Here is a 15,772-nt window from a genome sequence, read left to right as displayed (position 1 = left end):
ATCACACCAGTAGGTCATTCAAGGTTAAGGCTTAAAACCACATATGCCTTCCATTGAGTACTGACCGCAGCACAGACAGTGATGGGAAGAATCCCTGCTTCCTCAGACTTCCCAGAAAAGGGCAACATTATAGAAGGTAAAGTGAGCCAGAGAATGATGAGCAAAACCCATTTTCAGGAATAACTCCTTCCACTTACCTCCTTTTATTGATTTTTTTTTTTAAACCCTCTTTGCACTCTCTGTCAGCTTGGTTGCAGAGAACATAGTTTAATGTACCTTATTGATTCAATCATACACATTTATACTTGTATAGAAACTTTTGCTACAGTGCATTTATTGATTTTTTAATTATTAATGTAGGCCAGAAAACCTGAAGAGCCTTACTATATGTTTTACTTTCCCAAATTATGGCAAGAAAACTATCAAAAACTTTCAGCAAACGAAGCATGGTAGTTTGCTTATTTTCTCTAAAAAAAGCAAGTCAACGGGTTACGTTTCAGAGGCGCCGTCACTAGAAGCTGTTTTTTCTAAAGTCAGAATTACACAACAACTCATCGGATGAAAATGTTTTTAAAAATTCTAGAACTAGTACTGATATGCCTTTATTTTGGCCCTGGGAACGGGCAAGCAAGTGCTCCATTTCCACGTGACCATCTTCAGATTATATGGAGCTCATCAGATGAGCAAGCTTTCTGGCAAAATTGACACAAGGTTAAGATCTAGTGCTAACAGCTGTAGACAAACTGTGAAGTAGCACACATGGTCTGGTGAATTACTTGATCCCACCTAAGTTAGTTCATAATATTTTGTGTCTAATTTACAGCTTGGCCGCCTTCCCCTAGTCCTAGGGAAAGACTCATTCTCACCCGGACACTTCGTACTGGGCTAACAATAGAAGCTAAGGACACTGTCTGGGTGGGAAACTCCAGAACCAGCCTCAAGGCTGTAGTGAAAGGTGGCTCTGGAGATGTTGGGAGAAGTGGAAGGGGTGGTGTTGAGCCCTTACTGAAGACATGGGAGGCAGCAAAGAGATGCTGGATTCAAAGTGAAAAAGACATAAAACATTGCCTTGCCATCCTTTCTTATCCAAACTCCCCTGCATCTCTCCTCCCAAATCCCACGTTAGAAAGCCTTCAAAACAGTCTACTTAACCTGGAGGAATCTAGTGACCCAGAAGATATAGTCCTAATGCAGATTAGGTCTAATCTCACTCTGCCATAGACGATTTCTAGTGGAAGGCAGACTTAGATTTAGTTTTTTGTTTTGTTTTGTTGTTTTAAATATTGACCCGCTGTGGGGACAGAGTCCCAGAGAGCAGTTTCCAGGCTCTCAGCCTCACGTGGAAAGGTGCTGACTTGGGTAGTAGATGGCCGTCAGCTATAACCTGTTAGCCAATTAGCCACTGATATAACCGCCACGGCTGCACTGGTGAGTTGGTCGGTTGGTTGGCAAAGAAGCAGACGGCAGGTCGCACGTCATGTGGCTCCAGCCTCCAGTGAGACTATAGTGGTATGACTCCCCTACCTATGGCCCCATGGGTGTTCCTTTTTAGCCTCACCATACCTGCGTTCTTATGTGGGGAGCAGGACCAGAGACCCCGCAGGCCACCTCGCACGACAAATGGCGCAGCAAGCAGGGTCTCCCGCATGACACCAGCAAATGCTAGGGGTACCAAAAAAATGTATACACATGACTTGTGTTCATCTTTTGTTATTGGTGTATATTGAGTATTACAGTTTTAATACAGTTTTTTCCTTTCTTAAAATGTGTATACATTATTTTGGCACGCTCTGTATGTTTCCCATTGCATCTTGTACTTTTGAATATCAAGACAATGCTGTATGTCATAAAGTCAAAGATGACCCCTGAAAGAACTTCCAGAATCATGGATCAAATGGGGAAAATGATTTAAATTTGCATTGCTACATACCACTGTCCTTTAGTTTTTCCCAATCCCAGACAATGTTGGGAAGATCTGCCCGTTCTGACCCGAATGGTACTGAATGTTAACAGACTGGCTATGTATCTTGGCGTATTTATAGTAAATAAAAGGCAGCCCTGGGCACTGGACTGACTGACACTGATTTCCTCCAACAAACATTGGTCTAGATCTCTGGGAAATCTCTGAATTGCTCAGCAATGCCAAAGAATGCTTGGGTAGTCTGACAGGTTCCACTCTCTTCCGAGCTTCACTGTTTTTGAGCATGGATGCTTCTATTTGATTTAGACCTTCACTAAACTATTCTGGATAGATGAGAGCCCTTCCTCAGAACTGATCTCACTGGCCAATGACAACACCCATCTACACAACTTACATTCATTACCCAGAATGCATATTTCACATACTTACATACCATGAGTGAAAAGCAGGGTGATCTAGTCAACAAGAAAGGAGACCAGGCTTGACCCAGAAAAGACCACCTGATGAAAAGTCTGGTATCCACAAATATAAATGTTATCAAGCAAGTCATAATTTGTGAATATCAAGAATATACCTTGACTTTTATTATTTAAAATTCCTGTCTAGCTAATTTGCAATCACACTGAACACACAATGGGCCCTGACACTGCAAACATATCTAATAATGTGGGGTGTAATTCTTATTCTGCTCAACACCCCGCGCTGGGGATCAGCCTCACTCCAAAAGGAGCTGGGGCTATGATTAAATCATGTTTCTCTTCCTTCTATAGAATTCTTACTTTAATTTGAAACTAAATTTATCACCATAATTAGTTTCCTTGAAAATCTTGTGTATTTTAAATGAAAATATGTAGGGAAATGTTATTAATAAGATGGTGTTTTCCAAATATTATTATTAAGCATTGGGAATGTCATATTCTTGCAAATACTTTCAAAAGCCCTTTTACCCAAGCTCACAGTATATGATATAACCAAGAGGAAAATAATTTTATAAATTAGGCCATAGTATTTTATTTATTTATTTATTTAAGATTTTCATTGGGGAAGGGGACAGGACTTTATTGGGGAACAGTGTGTACTTCCAGGATTTTTCCAAGTCAAGTTGTTGTCCTTTCAATCTTAGTTGTGGAGGGTGCCGTTCAGCTTCACATTGTTGTCCTTTCAGTCTTAGTTGTGGAGGGCGCAGCTCAGCTCCAGGTCCAGTTGCCATTGCTAGTTGCCGAGGGCGCAGTCCACCATCCCCTGTGGAACCGGCAACCTTGTGGTTGAGAGGACGCGCTCCAACCAACTGAGCCATCCGGGAGCTCAGCGGCAGCTCAGCTCAAGGTGCCATTTTCAATCTTAGTTGCAGGGGGCAGAGTCCACCATCCCTTGCGGGAGTCAAACTGGCAACCTGGTGGTTGAGAGCCCACTGGCCCATGTGGGAATCGAACAGGCAGCCTTTGGTGTTAGGAGCATGGAGCTCCAACTGCCTGAGCCACTGGGCTTGCCCCAAGCCATAGCATTTTAAATTCAGGAATCCTTAACCAGTTTTTTTTGCATAATATATAGCTATACAGTCAAATATATAGTCAAACAATCTAGTAATTTAAGGAAAAGCTCCGTGACATTAAGTGGAAAAAAAAATTTTTTTTTTACACTGAAAACACCTATTTTGTGATTAACTGCCTTTCTCTAGTACCATATATCGAATTACAATGGTACAAGTTTTAAAATTATCAATTAAAAAGATTAATTGGTACAGATAATATTAATCGACTCTATTTAAATGACCCATCTCTCATCCACATTTAACTAGAAACAATGGTTTCATTCACTACTTTTCAAAGAGTGACCTGCGTGTCATTAGATATATTTTAAAAAACAATAAAGTGAGTTAATTTCCAAAAGGTATACCAAGGTGGCAATTGATTCTTCTAGGGTCATGTGTGTTTACGTCCTCTTCATGATACCTGATAATAACAAGCATATATTCATGATTTTTTGCCTCAGAAACTCTGAAACCATCTCATCTCCTCAAACTAAGCTTGCTGATCAGTAACTCAATTCTTAAGAAGGCCCAACACCCACTCGCATTAAAGCTGCAAAGGAGGGGGACCGCCTTTAAGCCCTTTTCTGCTTTGATTGTCCTTCCATCCCATTTCCTCTCTGAACTTTTTTCTCCACTAGCATCAAAGACCCTCACCCCCGAAATTCCTGACTTAGAGAGGTTGCCCCTTTATAGGCAGAATCCACCATCCCAAACTTATCTGCAAAGGCCCATTAAAAAAAAAAAATCTATCCTATTGCACATTTCTTCTGACTCCTACTGTTTCCTGAGTTCCAACTAGCTAATCAGATTAATTGATACCAATTGTTCACTAACAAACTTACACCAGTTCATTCATTCAACACATATCCACTGAGCAAGCACCTGCTACATGCCAGCACTCTTCGAGGTACCGGTGAAAAAGACCAGACCAAACCTTTTGCCTTCAAGAGAAACTAACACAATACATTAATTAAGTAAATAAGTAATTAACTAATTAATTAATACCTATGCTTATGCATATATTTTGTTAGATGATTCTAAGAGATCTGAAGAAAAATAAGAGTTGGTGTAGTGGGTTGCATTTTAAATAAGATGGTTAGATAAGGTGATAGCTGGATAAAGACCTGAGGAAAGTGAGAGAGTCATGTGGACAGAAATGAGAAAAGCATTACAAGCAGAGGGGACAGCAGATTCCTAAGTAGCAAGTTAGAAATGTAACATTTCTGAGAAACAGAAATGAGGCCGAGGTGTCTAGAGTGTGGTAAAGGAGGCAAAGTGTAGTGAGTATTCAAGTCAGGAAAGTACCAAGGACCATCGGAAAGACTTTGCTTTTACTCTGAATGAGAAGGGCAGCTATCAGAGAGTTTTAAGCGTAGGAGTAATATCACTAAATTTATTATTTTTATAACATCTGTATTGAGAGATAATTGACATGTCATACAATTACTCCATTTAAAGCATACAATTCAGTGGCTTTCAGTGTATTCACAAGTTGTGAAACCATCACCACAATCAACTTTAGAACATTTCATTACTCCAAGAATAAAAAAAAAAAAAAAAAAAAACCCCATCCCACAGACCTCAGTCCTAGGCAACCACTCATACACTTTCTGTCTCCATAGATTTCCCTATTATGGACTTTTCTTAAAAATGGCATCATGTAATATGTAGTCTTTTGTGACTGGCTTCTTTCACTTAGAATAACGTTTTCAAGGGTCATCCTTGTTGCAGCCTATGTCAGTACTTCATTTCTTTTTATTGCTGAATCACATTCCATTGTATGGACAGACCATATTTTGTCTACCCAAAATATTTTGTCTACCCATTCATTGTTTGATGAACATTTGGGTTGTTTCCACCTGTTAGCTATTACAAATAATGGTTTATGAACATTTGTATACTAGTTTCTATGCAGAAAAATACATGCATTTCTCTTGGGTAAATAAATACCTAGGACTAAAATTGCTGGATCATATAACTCTATGTTTAACCCTCTAAGGAACTGCCACGCTATTTCCAAAGTGACTGAATCTTTTTACATTCCATCACCAGTGCATGAGGGTTCCAACTTCTCCACATCCTCAACACTTGTCATTGTCTTTATATCATAGTCGTCTAAATTGGTGTGAAGTGACATCTCCCAGTGGTTTTGATTTGCATTTCACAGATGGCTAGAAATAGTGAGCATCCTTTTGTTGGCTTATTGATCTTTGGCATATCTTCTTTGGAGAAACGTCTACTCAGATCCTTTGCTCATTTTAATCAGGTTATGTTTTTTTATTATTGAGTTATAGAGGTGCTTTATACCTTAGATACAAGTCCTTTGTTAGATACATGCTTTGAAAATATTTTCTACCACTTTGTAGGTTGTCTTTGCACTTTTTTATGATGTGCTGTGAAACACAAAAGTTTTTAATTCTGATGAAGTCCAATGTATCTGTTCTTTTCTTCTGTCACTCGTGCTTCTGGTGCCATATTTTACAAAGTGTTGCCTACCCCAAGATCATGAAGATTTACATTATGTCTTTTTCTAAGAGTTTTATAGTTTTAGCTCTTACACTTAGGTCTTTAATCCATTTTGAATTAAATTTTGTATATGGTGTAAGGGAATAGGGTCTAACTGACTGTATAATTTTGCACAGAGAAATCCAGTTGTCCTAGCACCATTTGTTAAAAAGACTATTCTTTTCCCATTGACTTATCTTGGCACCCTCGTTGAACTAAATTACATTTTAACAGAATTGCTCTAGCTGCTGTATTGATGGTAGGCTAAGGTAGAAGCAGAGAGAAAAGCTAGGAGGCGACTGTCATAAACCAGGTAAGAGACGATGGTGTCTCAACCAAGAGGCTGACAGCGGAAGTGGTGAGAAGTGGTCAAGTTCAGGATATGTTTCAAGTTCTGAAGCTGACAGGACTGCTTAGAGATTGGATGTGGATGGGAGAGAAAAAGAGGACTCTTAGTTGACTCTAATATGTTTGGTTTTTAAGTCAGGCAGACTGCCATTTTGGTCTGGGGGAGAGTGATGTGATCACCCAGGCAGTGATATTAAAGACAGACGACAGGGGGGAGGAGGTGGAGATGGAAGCAGAGGGACCAGTCAGAAAGCCACTGAGATAATCCCTCATTGGGAATTTATTTGGATTGTCATCAGTCCTTAGAGACGTGATGACTAACCCCAAATAGTTCACTGTGAGAATTACAAATCTCTCCCCAGGTCAATGGAGAAGATGCTACAGACCAGATGGGATTAGAGGCTCCCCTCCAATCCCACTCCTTCAGAATATTTTCACTGGAAAACAAAAGAGCCACATTTCCTATTAAATCAGAAACTCTTTGAAGTAGCTTTTGAAGTAGGCTTTCTAACAGGTTCAGACCAGGGGGTTCTCAGGCATAAGGCCTCAAGTTCTCTTAAAGTCCCTTGAGAAGACGGTCAAGGCACAACGCCAGTACCCTGAGCCACTGCACTGGGAAAAGCCCTGCCGCCCTAGTGCCGCCTGCAAAGACGCAATCACCTTCCCGCCCTCCCTCCCTAGGCCTCAGGAGAGGCCGGTGAAGCAGAATAAGTGCTACAGCACCGGGAGGAAGAAACAGAGGCTTACAGCTCTCTTTCTGAGTAAAAAGGGGGATTTTCTTTTGGATTCAGCAGCTTTCCACCATCTTCTATCTTATACCAGATTTCCCTTTCAGTGAAAACCTGCAGCGTTCGCGGGACACAAGGAACGGCCACAGTACCTTTCCATGAGAGCATGAGTCTTCCAGGCTTCTCTGAAACAGGGTCTGGGCAACTTTGAACTAGTACTGAGAAGCTGCTACATAAAAAGACCAAAAAAAGCTCCATTTGAGGCCCTAATAAGCCCCTCAAGTCATGTTTTTGTTTTGTTTTGTTTTGTTTTGTTTTGTCAGTGAACCAACAGCTAATGAGGAAGCAGTACCCCCAGCACTGGAGACATTCAGAGCAAAGGAGGCCAGGACACCATGGCAAGGATTTCTAAGGCACACAAAGGGAAATGTGAACCCATCCCCAGGCCTGGAGACAAGACAAAGACCAAATGGAATTCTGGAATAGGCTGTTAAGCAGTTATGTGTAGAGGAATGGAAGACATGTGATGAATCACTCCAGGAACTGATAGTAAAACAAACAACCCAAATGTTAAATATGAAGACGATTTGCTTCCATTAAGTCTAAGCTACAGAAGTGTGAACTTTACTATTTCCTCAGGTACAGCTCTGGCAGTGCTTTTGCCATTATTAAAGTTTGTTTATACACTTTACATCTAGCCAACAGCACTACAGAGGCCTAACACAGTAAATCCTCCACTGACCTTGAACCCAAGCTAAAGCAAATAGTCACTCTCCTTGGTGCTGAACTGCCTACATGCACTGTATAAATGGCTGTGAATACAAATTACATCTACAATGCATCTTAGCATTTAGGGATTACCGACAGGGTGTACTCCTTTTCCCAGAAGGCAGTGTTTGAGAGGCACTGAAATGGGGAGAAAATCCTTAGGGAGCTCACTCAGAAGGCACTGAGCCACAAATGATGCTCAGGTATTTATGAAGCACGAGGGGTGTGCTGGACCTAGAGCTCCACAGAGGGGCTGGCCAGGATACCACAGCCTCTGGTCAGAAGGTTTCCCAAGAGTGGAGGGAGAAGAAGCTACTTTGCAGAGAATATGGAAGAAGAGAGGAAACTGCAATAGAAAGGTTGCACTGCTGAAGTATCATGAGACAGGTAGCAGAAAGCAGAAAAGTAGAAGACAAAAGCATCAATCAGAAAATCAATATAATGGAAACTGACATTTCCGTTAGAACCACCAAGAAAATTTAACAACATGAAAAAAAGCTTATAAAAGGATATCAAGTGATAAAAGCAAGATACAAAATGATATACTATTATTAAAATAATGTATATAAAAAGCTCACGTGTGGAAGGGAATATAGAAAACTCAAAACCACTAGATGAGAGTAGTAGAATTAAGAGCATAGTTCTCTTTGAAAATTCCCTTTAATTTTATTGAAAATGAACATACGTACATATACACTATATTTTTATAGGCAACTGGAGTATATGTGAACATTCTTTGCAGCTGTGATGGTTAAAAAAATGGTAAACTCAAATATCCATCTATAAGGGACAGATTAAATAAATTCTCACATATACATAAAATGCCCTCCTATACCACTTTAAAAATTGAAGTATACCTATTTGTATTGACATAAAGATATGTCTATGAGACATGATAAGTAAAACTCTTAAAAGGCAAGTTGCAGAAATATATACATGATGTAATCTCATATTTATATGAAAATAAATAACTATATTAACGTATGTTAGTCTACACACAGGAAAGAAAGTGTTTGGAGTAACAGACGGGAAATTACGAGATAGGCTCTTTTCATTTTCTATATTAACGAATTTCTGTAATGTTTGAATTTTATATAATCTTGTATGGTATGTGTTATTGGAAAACTTTTGAAGAGTAAAAATTGAATTATTTTTTTTAAAAAACACTGGTATAAGGAGACAAACTTTTTAGAAATTTATCTTAGGGTAATGAGGGCAGAGGGCAGTGAGGGATAGGGCAGGGCAGGAAACAGACAGGCAGTGTAACTAACACGGAAGGTAAGTGGTCATGCCGAGCTCTACCCTGGGCAGAACTTAACCGATGACCCTAAGGTGAGGGGAGCAGGAAAGTGAAACCATCTGCACATGAAAGGAGAGGTATTTCTGAGTGTCCAGAGGGTTATCTCTGTTCTTCTACAGAGTTCTGACGAAAAGTGATGCAGAATTTCTGAAACATAAAAGAGAGGAGTGGCCAAAACACGGAAAAGTGAGGTTGAGAGTGAATGGGATACTGGTGAATAAAACAGCACAAAAGGAAAACAGGAGCAGAGCAAACAGAATTTACGAGCAGACTCAGAACATATGGCCGATTTACCAAAAGCCAGTCAAGCACAAAGTAATCTGGCTCCAACTCCATTAACCTGAAATCTGCTTTCTTGCTTCCAAATAGCAATTTGAACTTCAAAATGCAGTTTATCTGCCCTTAACAAGTTCAGTGATTTTCAGTTGAAAATCACCGTGACTATATATCATGCCAGTCTGTGTCACCACGTCTCAGCTGTTCCTGGGAGTCGGGGCAGCTAAACTCTTCAGTTACCAAGCCTAGTTTAGCAAGCTGGGACTACGGCAAGGGTGGGTGGTACCCCCCAGTGGGCAAAGTAAGATGACTGGCTCTACCACTTACAAGTACATCAAAACCACTGCATACTTCAGGCTCTTAGTCTAAAAAAATGGGTATAATTTCAAAGAACTGTGAGATTGAAATTGATAGACAAATGACAACCTAGTGCCTGGGACATAGCAGACAATAAATATTTTTGAATAAACCAACGTGGTACAGTACTACTGTTGTGCACGAAAACAAAACGTGGGAAAGGGTAATAGTCTAGTGGATTCTATCATGGTATAGTCAGTAACATCCTTTTAGTAACAAAGTCTCCCATTTACAGCTTTGATTACTGTTGCCCTTCATGAGCTAGCTTCCTGGGCATGTGTCACCCCATCCTCGACCTTGAAAGTGTACTTCTGCTTTTGCCGTCTCTAGATGTAACCAACACATCAAATTGGTATCTTTCCTTGAAGAACACAAGATTAATCAATACCCTGTAGGCTAGAGTTTGTTCATCCATGCCCATGGATCCCAGAGGGGTCCACGGATAGAATTCATGCAGGTACTTAAACTCAGATGGGAAAAACAATCAGATCGACATTTTCATCAATGGCTAACTGAAATTTAGCGTTTGCTTCAATTATGAATTTAGACAACAAATCATGGTAGCTTTATCAGGACTTGTACAACTGCCATCAACAGAAATCATAGGTATTTTCATATCTCATTGTTATTGCTGATATTTCAAAATATCATCTAGGCTCATGATCAGTTTGGAATTACAGTGGTTGTTATACCCAGTGCGACCTCCACTATAATGTGTTAATAAAGCAGCACATGTATTCCCACAAAACAAATTTGTTTTAATATTAGTCCCTTGTCACCCTACATATTTTATTTTATACATTCACACACTTTACTCAAGAAGAAAGACAATTGAAGGCATCCATGACACTGAAAGGTTAAGAACCCCCACTCTAGAATACACTGCCCAATAATTACAAGCATCGTTCAGGCACCAGTCCCATTGCTGGACACACTTTTAAACGTGAAGGTAAAACCATTTGAGAATCTGCAACAATCCTGGTATGTATGAGTTATTTATATTAACTGAAAAGTTCAAAATGAATGGTATGACTTGCATAATAGAGCCGCCTATGCATGAAACAGTCCGGTTTGAGTCCTTTTTATTACATTTTAGCTTAGGGTTAAGAACACAAGCCTTTCAGTCAAGAACTGGGCTTTGAATCCTATCTCAAATTACTCTCGGGCCTTGAGCAAGCCAGTAAACCTCTGTAAGCCTCATTTTTCTCATCTACAAAATGTGAATGCTAATACCTGCCTCAAAACATTATTAAGAGGATTAAATAACACATGCAAAATACTAAATAATACATGCAAAGTACTTAGCACAGTACCTGGCATAGTAAGTACTCAATAAATTGAGCCCGTGCAACTGCTTTATTTTAGTGATTTATACCATTAAAAGCAGAACTTACATTGAGTCTTTAAGATGATTTCTTCAACAGGTTCTGTAATGAGGAGGCAAGCTAGCACACTGCTTTAGAACACAGATGCTAACATGAGACTGCCTGAGTCTGAATTTTCCTCCACCACTTACAAGCCATGTAACACCAAGTAAGTTAATTGATTTCTCTGAGATTCAGTTCCCAGATCTTTAAAATAGGAAAAATAATAGCATCGACCCCATAAGATCATTATAAGGGTCAAATTAGTAACCATATGTGAAGCCCATTAAAAAGTGCCCGGCACATGGTAACTGCTGCACAATTATCATCAGCTGTCATCGTCACCATCTTCAATCGTTATTACATAACGGTTTCTCATCAAGTTACACAGAACTCTTTCTTCCTCCTCTCATCTGAATTTTAGTAAAGATTTATTATAAATGGAGTCAGTTCCATTTAAATGAAACTATTTGCATGAATATATTCTGACATTAATAAGATTAAGGCCGAGAGCAAATTCGGCTACAGGTACTTCCTAGGAGAGATTAGAAAGACCCCACTTCCCGTGGCTTGTAACCAAGTCAAAACTACACAGAACAATTTTGTGAAGTTTGAAACGCTTCCTTTTTTACAACAGATCTGTGCCATATAGAGAGAAACATAACTTTGCTTTTGTCTCTTTGAACAGGTGCGGGGGGGGGGGGGGGGCCTCTGTGGCCCAGGCAGGAGCTCGCCTTGGAGAAAGGAGCCGTGGAAATGCTGGGCTCAGTACGTAACTACAGCGAGAGCCACGTCGGTATCACGGGAGCAGAGACACACCTGCTCCCCGCTGGGGACCGGCCTTGTGCCTCACCTGGCAATTAGTAGGGCCTGACTTCATTTAAAACGTTCACAAACCACTGATCTCTGAGAATGTGCCTGATGTTATCTTCTGAACTAAGAGGAACAGCAAAAACAATAATGACGATAACAACAAACACATTCACTTCTCCCGGTGTTGAAGGCAGTCGAGCAGTTAGTAACTCAACAATCAGTCCTCACAGCTCAACTACAAAGCAAAGGAAATGATTCTCACTATCATTTCTTCGCTTTTTTTACTTATGAACTTCAAGAATTCAGAGTTCTTTGCAGAATATGTTTACCCTCCCAGCATATAAGATACCGAATATTAAAATCAAATGATGACCTATCTGTCGGTAATTCTAATACACTATAAAATTAACGTGCTTCACCATCCCCAGTCCTCAACAAACATGCAAATGCTGGATCTGATGTTTTAAATGGATCTGATTTTTAAACGATTACTAAACTACTAGTATGAAAAGTCAGAAAATATTTAGATTTAATATGTAGATTTTCCCCATAGGCACACTGACGTACCCCTTGGAGATTTAGTTTTCCAGCACACGTGGCTAATGGTCCATTCCCAGGAGAAAGAAAAAGCAAGAAGGCTTTCGTACCAGGTAAACAAATCTGAAATACCTGGCTTTAGTGACCAAAGATTATCAGAAAGTAGAAATATCTGCAGCAGATGAATCCAAGCAGATGTGGAAATCAGAGGGCTCTGGACTGCAATTGTCCCCTCATACCAGGGTTACTACTTCCAGCATCCTTTGATTATGTCCACGGTGTCACATTCCAGCTGAGGGATTATCAGCTGCCCTTGCCATGCTGGCTGGCAACACTGCAAAGGGCTTTTCAAAGCACCCAAGGGTGGGTTTGGTAAGGGTGGGCCTGGCGTTGGGCGCTTGGGCCACTGGAGCTGGACCACAAAGATGCCTTCGGAATCTCCAGGCCGCTGACCCTGGTTCTCAGCGGCACTCTGATGTGATTCTGCAGTGAGGCACGTTTACAATTTAGACTAAGTCAGAATCTCTGATCTGGAACCTTTTGTCAAAAGAGCCTTGGAACAAGATTGATGAATGTGCCCTCTGCGTGAACAAGTCGGGTACAAATGGGAGACAGGAGAGAAATCCAGGAACGTACGTATGTCCGTGCGTACGTATGTGTCTGCACAGTTGGCATTTGGGGCCAGATTTGCCATGTGACCAAATGTCTTTCAGACCCTTTTAAAATACAATACTTACACACGAAGTGTGCTCACATGGGACCTTTATCAATGGAAAATGCTCTTATTTAACTAAAATCCTATGCACCCCTAATTATCATAGAGAAGCCATCATGCTAACGGGAGGGTAATCTTCCCGAAAATGAATATGGTCGCCTACCGCTCAGATCAAACACCTTCAGGGGCCGCCCTGGGCCTAAAAGGTAAACTCCTAATAGTGCAGAATGATGAACAAGACCTCCAGGGTCTGGCCCCTACTTGAGTCTTCGGCTTCATTCACCTCCACGGCTGCCAGGATGCTGTACCTCCCAGGACCCCTCAAATGTTTTTGCCACGCTCCCTCACACCTCTCAGTCCTCGCGGATGCTAGCTTCTTAGCTGTTTTGTCTTGGTAGCAGTTCCCACAGTGCTGATTCAATCTTTCTCAGCTCAGTGAAGATCACCACCCCTGTACAGCTTTACTAACTCTCCACTCCCAGGAAAGACTAAACCACTCCTTTCTTTTATTTTTTACGTGTTTTTTTTTTTCTCTGATGGAACACTTCACAAATGTGCGTGTCATCCTTGCGCAGGGGCCAGGCTAATCTCTGTATCATTCCAATTTGGGTACACGTGCTGCCGAAGCGAGCAGAGACTCACTCCTTTCTTTGTGCCCAGAAAATGCCCTGTGTCAGTCGTGCTCTCCTGCCTGCCACGGAACGTTACTGCACTGTTTTTAATAGCTTTATGGAGGAATAACTCAAACTCAATACACTGTACACTTTAAAGTATCCCATTTCATAAGTTTTAACACTCGTCTCTGTGAAACCATGGCAACAGTCAAGATAATGAACACATCCACTACCTCCAAGTGTTTTTCATGCCCTTTTGTAATCTCGCCCTCTCACCCTTCTCATCCCCAGGCAACCACTGATTTGCTTTCTAACACAATAGCTTCGTTAGCGTTTTCCATATTTTCAAATATATGGACTCGTACAGTATGTAGTTTCATTTTTGGCCTTGCTTCTTTTATGCAGCACTGTTATACTGAGATTATCCATGTAGTTGCATGAATCAATAGTTCATTCTATGTTATTCCTGTGCAGTTTCAGCACAGACATGGTCATGCTACAATGAGTGAGTGTCCTTTCATCTCAAGAACATTTGAGTTGTTTCAAGTTTTTGGCTCTTATGAAGCACAATGCAAGGATCTTTCATATCCACGTCTTTGTATAGACACACGTTTTCTTTCCTCTTGGGTAAATAGCTAGATGTGAGAATGGGTGAACCATGTGATAGGAGTAAGTGTAATTTTTTAGAAAACCGCCAAACTCTTTTCCAAAGTCCCTGTACCATTTTACATTCCCACTAACAGTGAGTGAAAGTTCCGTTTCCTCCATATCCTCATCAGCATTTGACATGGTCCGTTGTTTTAATTAGAGCCGTGTGAATGTCTATTGAATTATCTCACTGGGATGTTAATTTGCATTTCCCTAATGATGAATGATTTTGAGCATCTTTCCATGTGTTTATTTGTCACCCACATTTCTTCTTTGGTAAACTATCTGTTTAAATCATTTGCCCATTTTTTTAAGTTTTGAGAGTGACATATATTCTGAATGCAAGTCAATTACCAGATATATTTGCAAATATTTTCTCCCAATCTGTGGCTTTTCTTTGCATTTTCTTAACAGTATCTTGGGAAAAGCGGAAACTTTTCATTTTGATGAAGTCCAGTTTATCAATTTATTCCTTCATGCACTGTGCTTTTAATATCGTATCTAGCACATCTTTCTCCAACCCAATATCACAAAGAATTTCCCTATGTTTTCTTCTACAAGATTTATAGTTTTAGGTTTTACATAGATATCTGTGATCTATTTTGTGTTTATTTATATATATATATTTATATATATATATTTTTATATATATATACTATAAGATATAGTTCAATGTTCATTTTTCTGCTTACAGATACCAAATTCTTCCAGAGCCATTGTTGAACAAACAATCTTTTCTTCACTGATTTGCCTGGGCACTTTTGTCTAAAATCAGTTGTCTACATGTATGGGTTTATTCCTGTGTCTCTCTGCTGTTCCAATAATCTGTTTGACTGTTTGTTGTGACATCATCACCACACTCTTAATTACTTAGCTTTACAAGACTTAAAACCATGTAGTTTTAGTCCTTCAACTTTGTTCTTTTTCAAAGTTGTTTTAGCTACTCTAAGTTCTTTGTGTATCTGTGTGACTTTTTAGCTTTGTCTGATAAATTCAAAAACTGCTGGCATTTTGATTGGGGTTACATTGAACCTATGTATCAATTTGGGGAAAACTGACATTCTAACAACGGTGAGACTTCTGACCATGTAAAAGCTTGCTATTTATTTAGGTCTTCTTTTTCTCAGCAAAATATTATGGTTTTTCAGTGTACAGGTTTTGCACATCTGTTGTCAGATTTATCCCTAAGTATTTCATTTTGGTGCTATTGTAAATGGCATTTTTATTTCAATTTCTGATTGCTCATTGCTAGTATATGGTCATACAATTGCTTTATTTATATATATATATATATATATATATATATATATATATATATATATATATATGTTGAAATTGTATCCTGGA

General features: G+C 39.8%; 1 protein-coding gene and 1 non-coding gene across 5 annotated transcripts in view; both read right to left on the bottom strand.

Annotated features, from left to right (window-relative positions):
- ENOX1 (ecto-NOX disulfide-thiol exchanger 1) overlaps positions 1-15,772 on the bottom strand; it is a 504,034-nt gene that overhangs the window by 459,294 nt on the left and 28,968 nt on the right. The window contains exon 1 of one of the 4 annotated variants that reach the window (XM_033105017.1): positions 11,129-11,152. The exons of the other annotated variants lie outside the window; for them this stretch is intronic. The gene's annotated coding sequence lies outside the window, so the exon portion shown is untranslated. Of the gene's footprint in view, positions 1-11,128; positions 11,153-15,772 lie in introns of those variants that run through there. 4 annotated transcript variants of the gene reach the window in all.
- On the bottom strand, positions 13,694-13,797 carry LOC117021849 (U6 spliceosomal RNA). Its single transcript, XR_004422935.1, has one exon. It is a non-coding gene; the product is annotated as a U6 spliceosomal RNA (small nuclear RNA).

The sequence above is a fragment of the Rhinolophus ferrumequinum genome, chromosome 4 (assembly GCF_004115265.2).
Source record: "Rhinolophus ferrumequinum isolate MPI-CBG mRhiFer1 chromosome 4, mRhiFer1_v1.p, whole genome shotgun sequence".
Taxonomy (NCBI): Eukaryota; Metazoa; Chordata; class Mammalia; order Chiroptera; family Rhinolophidae; genus Rhinolophus; species Rhinolophus ferrumequinum.
The sequence above is the reverse complement of the archived record's forward strand: the minus strand, read 5'-3'. Positions and strand labels throughout refer to the sequence as shown.